This window comes from Aethalodelphis obliquidens, unplaced genomic scaffold, assembly GCF_003676395.1.
Source record: "Aethalodelphis obliquidens isolate GAN/ISIS:26980383/991018 unplaced genomic scaffold, ASM367639v1 scaffold54, whole genome shotgun sequence".
Lineage (NCBI taxonomy): Eukaryota > Metazoa > Chordata > Mammalia > Artiodactyla > Delphinidae > Aethalodelphis > Aethalodelphis obliquidens.
This window is the reverse complement of record NW_020837998.1, coordinates 3,505,976-3,514,101: the sequence shown is the minus strand read 5'-3', so window position 1 is coordinate 3,514,101 and position 8,126 is coordinate 3,505,976. Positions and strand designations below refer to the sequence as shown.

Below are 8,126 nucleotides of genomic sequence, written 5' to 3'. Positions count from 1 at the left end.
GGCCATGGTTTTTAAACATAAAATTGTCTGGAAGCCCTATAGGGGGTGCATCCTCAAAATATTTAGATGACTGGAATCTCGTTTCCTTTAGAATAAAAGAATAATTTTCACACAGCTTAAACAGCTCAATTCAAACAGCTTGTACCTCAAACAGCCTGTAAACATAATACCTACCAGTTATAAGAAAACAGCTTGGTCTCAGAGGAGCCAGGCCAAAGGCTTTCCAACCCATTTCCATAGGACAGCCCCTAATCCAAAAGAATAGGCTTAATGCTGAGAAACTGGTACAGTTTTGTGTAACAACCCCTTTTCCTAAAAGAAAGGTTTGAAGGCTAGCCAGTTTTAGAAGAAACAGCCTGTTTCCAAAGGGAATGGGCCAGAGGCTGGCCAGTTTCAGTTAAAACAGTCTGATCTCTAGATCAGACCAACGTGCCATATGAGTACTTCAATACAGAACAAAGCCTTAACCAGAAAAAAAAAGAGAAACCTTTAAATAGATCCTGAATAAATCCTGGAAAGCTTCAAATGCATAGAAGGCATGAGCTCAGATACAGTAGAAAGACATACCTTCAAACTCCGAGGTTGGCAAGAAAAGCAGTGAGCTATTGGAGTTCAATTTTTGTTTTTATTTTTTTTTGTTTTTTTTTTTTTAAGCTGAGTTCTCTGAATATTTATTACAATGGGTCATCAGCAGTAACAGGGCTGGGGGAAAGACACACGAGGCTCATTTGCCCTTCAGGTAGATCTTGGGTGTCTGCCAACCTGGGGGCTTCCTTCAGGCCCGCCTCCCACCAGATGCACCTCAGGTGTCTCTCCAACTTCATCTGCTTCCGGTTCAGGTGTCCTTCCCTGACTTTTTGCCACAGGTACCAGGTCCTTTTGACCAGCTTGTGTTACTTGTGATGATTCCACTTCTGCCGGTGGATCTTGAGCACATTTTTGCACTGTATCTGAGGTGCATCCCAGACCTCCTTACCACTCTGCTCGACCCCTTCCCCCACCTGGCTGGTGGACACTGATAGAATTGGGCTAGAGACACAGTCCCTGGGGTCCCAGCGTCCAGTCTGGGCAGGGGGTAGTGAACAGTCAGCCAGCCCTCCAGGGGGCTGATGGACATCTTCCTGGGGACCCACATCTCCTCAAGCTACATGTGGACCCACCTGCCAGGGAAGGAGGCAACCCCACTTGGGCCTGTTGGTTGTGTGCTGTAGCGAGGCCTGCAGTCATGCCTGCCCAGCACCCCAAAGACAGGCCAGGGCGCACTGCAGCCTGCCCAGGGAACAGCCTTGAGCAGCTGGGAAGTCAGACACACCACGAACATGGTCTGTGTGTAGTGGCACCCCAGACGCTCAGAAGAGCCTCCCTGAGCCTAACTTCACCCCGAGGCACCCACCGGTTGGGTGGTGTCGACACTCCAGTCTTAGGACCCGAGCCCCAACCGGCTGCGTCCACCTCGGCTGTCCCTGGAGCCCACGCGCCGCAGCCTCACATTGACTCTTCCCAGACGCAGCCGGGAGACTCAACTGACCATTCCGCTGCCGCCAATTTGGGGTTTTGCACCTGTTTGCTCACCAGCCATGGAGCCTTTAAGGGTCTTCTCTGGTCCCCTTATAGGCCACCGAAATATTGACGTAAAACAAATAGACTGCAAGATTTTTCTCCAGGAAAAATGGGTTTATTCTGCATCAACAGAGAACTGCTATTTAGGAGTCTGCAACCATATAGAGTCAGTGCAAGTCCTCGCAGAGCAAGGAGGGAGAACACCTTTATAGAGAGAAATAAGAAGTTGGGGGAGTTATAGTTTACAAGGCGTCCATGGCTTTTTATTGGCTGAGTCCTTGCCAGGAAAGAAGAGGAGTCTTTCTTCTTTTTGTTGGGCTCTGCAATCATCACATGGTGTGAGAGCTCTCCCTTCTGGTCACCTGACTCTAATTAAGGTTTTTGTTTATTAAGTTTTCACAACCTCAACAGTAATTAGAGACATTAGAAATAAAGTGTCACTAACATGTCACCTTAGAATTATTAGAGGGCAAAAGTAGAGGATCAAATAATTTGAAATGTTGGTAGGAATCTGGGGAACCATAAACCCTCATATATAGTCAGTGGGAATTTAAACTGCTGTGGATGTTTTGAGGCACTATAGCAATATTCAGTAAAATTGAGGATGCTTATGTTCGAGCAATTCCATAACTGGGAAATATATTAAAAAATAAATAAAATAGACTTTTGCCAGGTGCACAAGGAGCTATGTTTTAGTTTGTTCATTAGTTTAATTTGTGGTAACAGAGAGTTGGAGACAACCTAGGTGTCCATCTATAGTGGAATGAATGCATGAAATGTATATACAATGTATTGTAATGCGCTTTAAACTAAAATTACACAATAAATCATGCATAAGTTTTAGAATTATATTCAGTAAAGAAGTAAGACAAAATAAAGCAGAATACCATATTTAAAAAACACATAAAAAACAAAACTTTATATTTCCACAGATCAATCTGTTTATTTACTACCTATCTAGATATAAATATAGAGATGGTATGCAAGATGGATTGGAAAGACATATATCAAATTCATAAAAGTGTATGTCTATGGTAGAGGAAAAATAAGTTGGAGAAGGATGAAGAATAAAACTTGCTAAAATTATCTTTTAACAAACATAGGGCTGTGATGACAATATTCCATGAAGTGAACATAAAACACAATTCTATACACTGGAGTTAAGAGAGAGAAAAACATATCCCTGACTCAGCATATAGCTTATACAAACTAAATTTCTGAAATAGTACATTGCAATTTGCATTTCTAATATTCTCCTCAAGTGATTTTGATGCCTATTAAAATTTTTGAATTACTGCCATACTCTATTATCTTAATCACATGCTAACTATCGGTGCCATATTACTTCCTGAATTCCAGAGTTGCCCATAACATGTACAAGAGTACACATGGAACAAAAGCCAAAAAAGTATGCCTGCATAACATATGCTCAAACATTAAATGTTATTGTATTAAAGAAACATGTCATATCATCCTGCTGTTACAAGTATATCTGTTTAACAACTTAATGAAAAGTAGTGTTTTTATTTGTCAAGTCTTTTAGTGTCTTTAGTGTGTGTATGTGTGTGCACATATGTGCAGATCCAAGGAGGAGGGTTGGGGCAGATTGATTCAATCTTATCCAGAGTTGAGCTCAGTTTGGGTTTTATTGTTGCAATGCCTACCTTCATTGAACCACAGGCTTCAAGTTCTTCCAGCAGTGGGTCTGCTGACACTTTTGCTTAGTGTGAAATCTGGAGTGCTGGAGGGATTTTGTTGGTGTTTTTGCTGTACATTCAAATTTCAGTGGCTCCTGGACACCTGTGTCAATTGTGTGGGAGGCACTTTATGTTCTTAGTGTCCTCTAGCAATAGTCTGCTGTGGCTGGTTACTCAGAGTTAAGCGCATGTTGTGAGTGGAGAGGCCATGGTTCTTCTCACCCAACATTAGTTTTACATTTCTTTGAAACAGACGGTTCAATTACATTCCATTTCTAAGCCAAATAGCCAATTTTTGAAACCCTGAACTTTTAGTTCAGCTACTGAGAGTTTTGTTTGTTTTTATTATTTCTGAGAATTAGTCTTATTAAAGTAAAACTATATTGTATACTTGTAATGCTAAATTCAAGGTTACTCACTCATACTCCTACTCTTATTGACTGTTCATATAATTTAAGTATGATGTATTATAGAATTAAATACATTTCTCTCTAATAAATTAACACTTTTGATCCTTTAAAAACACTAATAAACTAGCAACTTTAAATGTCTAAGCGTTGAGATAGTTTTAGGATACCAAGTTACATCTCTGTGTTTGAATATTTGCAAGTGAAGAAGACTGAGCAGTTGGAAAACAATGTTTGTGCATCACTTGGTCACACAAGTTTTGCTGGAATGCATATAAAGCATATATTTGAAGCTCTCCCCCAAACCAAAACAAAAAACAAACCCTGAAAACACTAAAAAGTGAAGTGGGAGACATTTGTATCATTAACATTGACATGAACTGATGTTCTTTTGACCATGCATTTGACCCTTAAGGGTTAAACTAGAGTATAGAAATATTTTCTGATTTTACAGAATGTCACAACAAGTACAGAATTATGTCTTTAAAGCCTTCTTTTAATAGAATGCACATGACTAAAAATCTGACCTCTCCTCTATCCATCAAAAACATTAAAAAATCATACCTTGAATTATAAGTTATTTTTTTTCATTTCTTAATTATATCAACTCAGTGAAAGACTTATTCAGAAGCATGTAGTCAAATTGCAGAAAATGCATAAAGTTAGCCGATGTGCAAAATTAGTAGATTCAAAATTGGAGATTTAGCCTTAACAGAAATGTCATGACACACTTGAATTTGCTTCTACAAAATAAAATAGTTTATAACTATTTCAAATTGCTTCATCCTCCATACAAATCAGCATTCCCTTATGATTGTTTTAACATCTGTTAGGTTCCATAAACCACAAGTCCTCTATTTTTAAAGTACAAGATGAGAAGATGAGATTCCAATATAGAACTCTTTCCAAGTCCTTCAAAAGATAGTGCTGACAATTATCCATTCATTCTAATGTAGAACAACATGAGTCAGCAGTTGTTGCTATCATTTAATCTAATGTATTAATTGTTTAAAAATTACAAAGCCATACAGAGATATAATGCATTATATTAAAGCCTACACACTTTCAAGCTTCCCTTCTAAACAGGAATCAATGTGTGCTTAATGGAGAAAATAATAAAAATAATTTGGGAAATAAAATTTATGTAGTTACAAAATCCATTATGTAACATTGAGAATATTTATACTATACATTCTTAGCATCAGATACAGATGTGGAAATTATTTTTATATTTAAAGTTACAATTCCACTACGTTGTAGCTCTGGATTTAAGAAGTATGTTTTGTTTTTTATTTTGTTTTCATTCATTTGAAACAGAGGTTAGCCTGACTAAAAGTAAGACAATATTGGATATTAGCTTAAAAAATGCAGAAAACAAGGGCCATTGTTTTCTTCCTGCCATTTCTTAACAAATATTTAACCTTTGTCAACATGAATGCAATCTACATGTTTTTTTTAATTTTTATTTTATATTAGAATATAGTTGATTAACAATGTTATGTTAGTTTCAGGTTTACAGCAAAGTGATTTAGTTATATATATACATGTGCCTATTCTTTTTCAAATTATTTTCCCATTTAGGTTATTATAGAATATTGATGAGAGTTCCCTGTGCTATACACTAGGTCCTTCTTGTTTATATATTTTAAATATAGCAGTGTGTACATGTTTTTTTATCAACTGAATTTATATGATACAAAAAGAGCTAGTTTTTTGGTGATAAAAGATTTAAAGTTTAAAATTCTGTACAAGCACACAAGCAGCTAGTTGTATTTGATTGATATATATTTGGTCATCCATATCAGATGTAATTGATAATGCTCTAATTAATCATATCATCTTTATTCAAAATTCAAATGACAAACAAGAAACAAACAACAAAATAATACTAATAGCACTGCCAAGAGCTTCAATGAAAGAAAAAATTAAAAAAAAACCAGAAGATTTGCAAAATTAAAATTATCTACCAATAAATACTACCCAAAAGGTAAGAAATAGGTATTACAATAAAATACATCCATGTATTTTATATTTGCCCAAATATTTTCATTAAATGTAATATGGGATCTAATTATAGGTGTGGAAGAACTCCAGAACTAATCTTCTATAGCGTAAGATAAGGTAGAATCAGAGAGCAATGTCTGAATAAGATCACTTCTAATTAAAAATAAATTCTGGGACTTCCCTGGTGGCACAGTGGTTGAGAGTCCACCTGCTGATGCAGGGGACATGGGTTCATGCCCCGGTCCGGGAAGATCCCACATGCCGCAGAGTGGCTAGGCCCGAGAGCCATGGCCGCTGAGCCTGTGCGTCCAGAGCCTGTGCCCCACGATGGGAGAGGCCACAACAGTGAGAGGCCTGCATACCACAATAAATAAATAAATAAATAAATTCTATATTGATATAATTTCTTTTTGCCAAATGAGCTAATCTAAAACTGGTATATTGATTCTGTCCCTCTGAAATAGGAGTTGTATTTTTATAGCAGCATTTTAAAACATACACATAAATACTGAAGTATACATTCTTCTCTAAGTAGCTTTATGGTAATTGATCATCTCTCACTTATAATTTAGCAATACTTGTAGAGCAGAGGAGCAATCTAGACACAATCATCCAAATGTTCTTAAGAATGAAATTTTCTTTACTTTCCCTGACTGATCTCCTTTTCATCTATCACTCACCTTCCTGCTAATGAGAGAGGGGGGAATAAAGAACATAAAGTAAGGAAACAAGCAAGCATAGACATCCCAGTTAAAATATTCCCAGCCAGTTATTTTGTGGATATTGACGAAATGATTCTGAAGATCATATGAAAATGCATAAGATCTGGAATAGCCAACAGCTTACTGAAGGAGAAGAGAAAGTCAGAGGACTGACATTACCCAATTTCAAGTCTTACTTCAATACTGTAGTCATCAAGAGAGTGTAGTACTGGTGAAAGAATAGACAGAGATCCCTGAAGTAAATTCACATAAATATAGTCAACTGATCTTTGACACAAACAAACAAACAAAAAAAGTAACTCAATGGGAAAATAATAGTCTTCTCAACAAATTGTTCTAGAACAACTAAATATCCACAAGCAAACAAACAAAAAAACTAGACACAAACCTTACACCATTTACAAAAAAAACAACTCAAAGTGAAGCATAGACCTAAAAGTAAAATTTTACATTACATTTACTATAAAATTCTTTGAAAATAATGTAGAATATAATCTGGTTGATCTTGGATTTGGCCAAGACTTTTTATTTTTTTATTTTTTTGTATTTTTTTACATCTTTATGGGAGTATAACTTCTTTACAATGTTGTGTTAGCTTCTGTTGTACAACAAAGGGAATCAGCTATATGTATACATATATACCCATATCCTCTCTCTCTTGAGCCTTGCTTCACCCTCCATATTCCACCCTTCAAGGTCATCAAAAAACATTGAGCTGATCTTCTTCTGCTATGCAGCAGCTTCCCTCTGGCCATCCATTTTATATTTGGTAGTGTATATATGTCAATGCTACTCTCTCACTTCATCCTAGCTTCCCATTCCCCCTCTGTGTCCACAAGTCTATCTCTACTCCTGCATCTTTACTCCTGCCCTGCCACATCAGTACCATTTTTTTTAGATTACATATATATGTGTTAGCATACGGTATTTGTTTTTCTTTTTGTGACTTACCTTACTCTGCAGGACAGACTACAAGTCAATCCACCTCATTACAAATAACTCAATTTCATTCTTGTTTATGGCTGAGTAATATTCCATTGTATATATGTGCCACATCTTCTTAATCTATTCATCTGTTGATAGACATTTAGGTTGCTTCTGTGTCTGGCTATTGTAAATAGTGCTGCAATGAACACTGTGGTACATGCTTCTTTTTGAATTATGGATTTCTAAGGGTATATGCCCAGTAGTGGGACTGCGGGGTCATATGGTTGTTCTATATTTAGTTCTTTAAGGAACCTCCATACTGTTCTCCATAGTGGCTGTATCAATATACATTCCCACCAACAATGCAAGAGGGATCCCTTTTCTCCACATCCTCTCCAGCATTTACTGTTTGAAGAATTTTTGATGATAGCCATTCTGACCAGTGTGAGATGATACCTCATTGTAGTTTTGATCAGCATTTCTCTAATGTATAGTTACGTTGAGCATCTTTTCATGTACTTGTTGCCGATCTGTATATCTTATTTGGAGAATGTCTATTTAGGTCTTTTGGCCATTTTTGAATTAGGTTGTTTGTTTTTTGATGTTGAACTGCATGAGCTGCTTGTAATTTTGGAGATTAATCCTTTGTCAGTTGCTTCATTTGCAAAAATGTCCTCCCATTGTGAGGGTTGTCCTTCTGTCTTGTTTATAGTTTCCTTTGCTGTGCAAAAACTTTGAAGTTTCATTAGGTCCCATTTGTTTATTTTTCTTTTTATTTCCATTTCTCTAGGAGGTGGTTCAAAAAGGAT

At 36.8% G+C, this 8,126-nt stretch overlaps 1 pseudogene; it reads right to left on the bottom strand.

Annotated features, from left to right (window-relative positions):
* Positions 1–657: 657 nt before the first annotated feature.
* On the bottom strand, positions 658–1,321 carry LOC113609049 (aurora kinase A-interacting protein pseudogene; annotated as a pseudogene).
* Between the last annotated feature and the right edge of the window lie 6,805 nt (positions 1,322–8,126).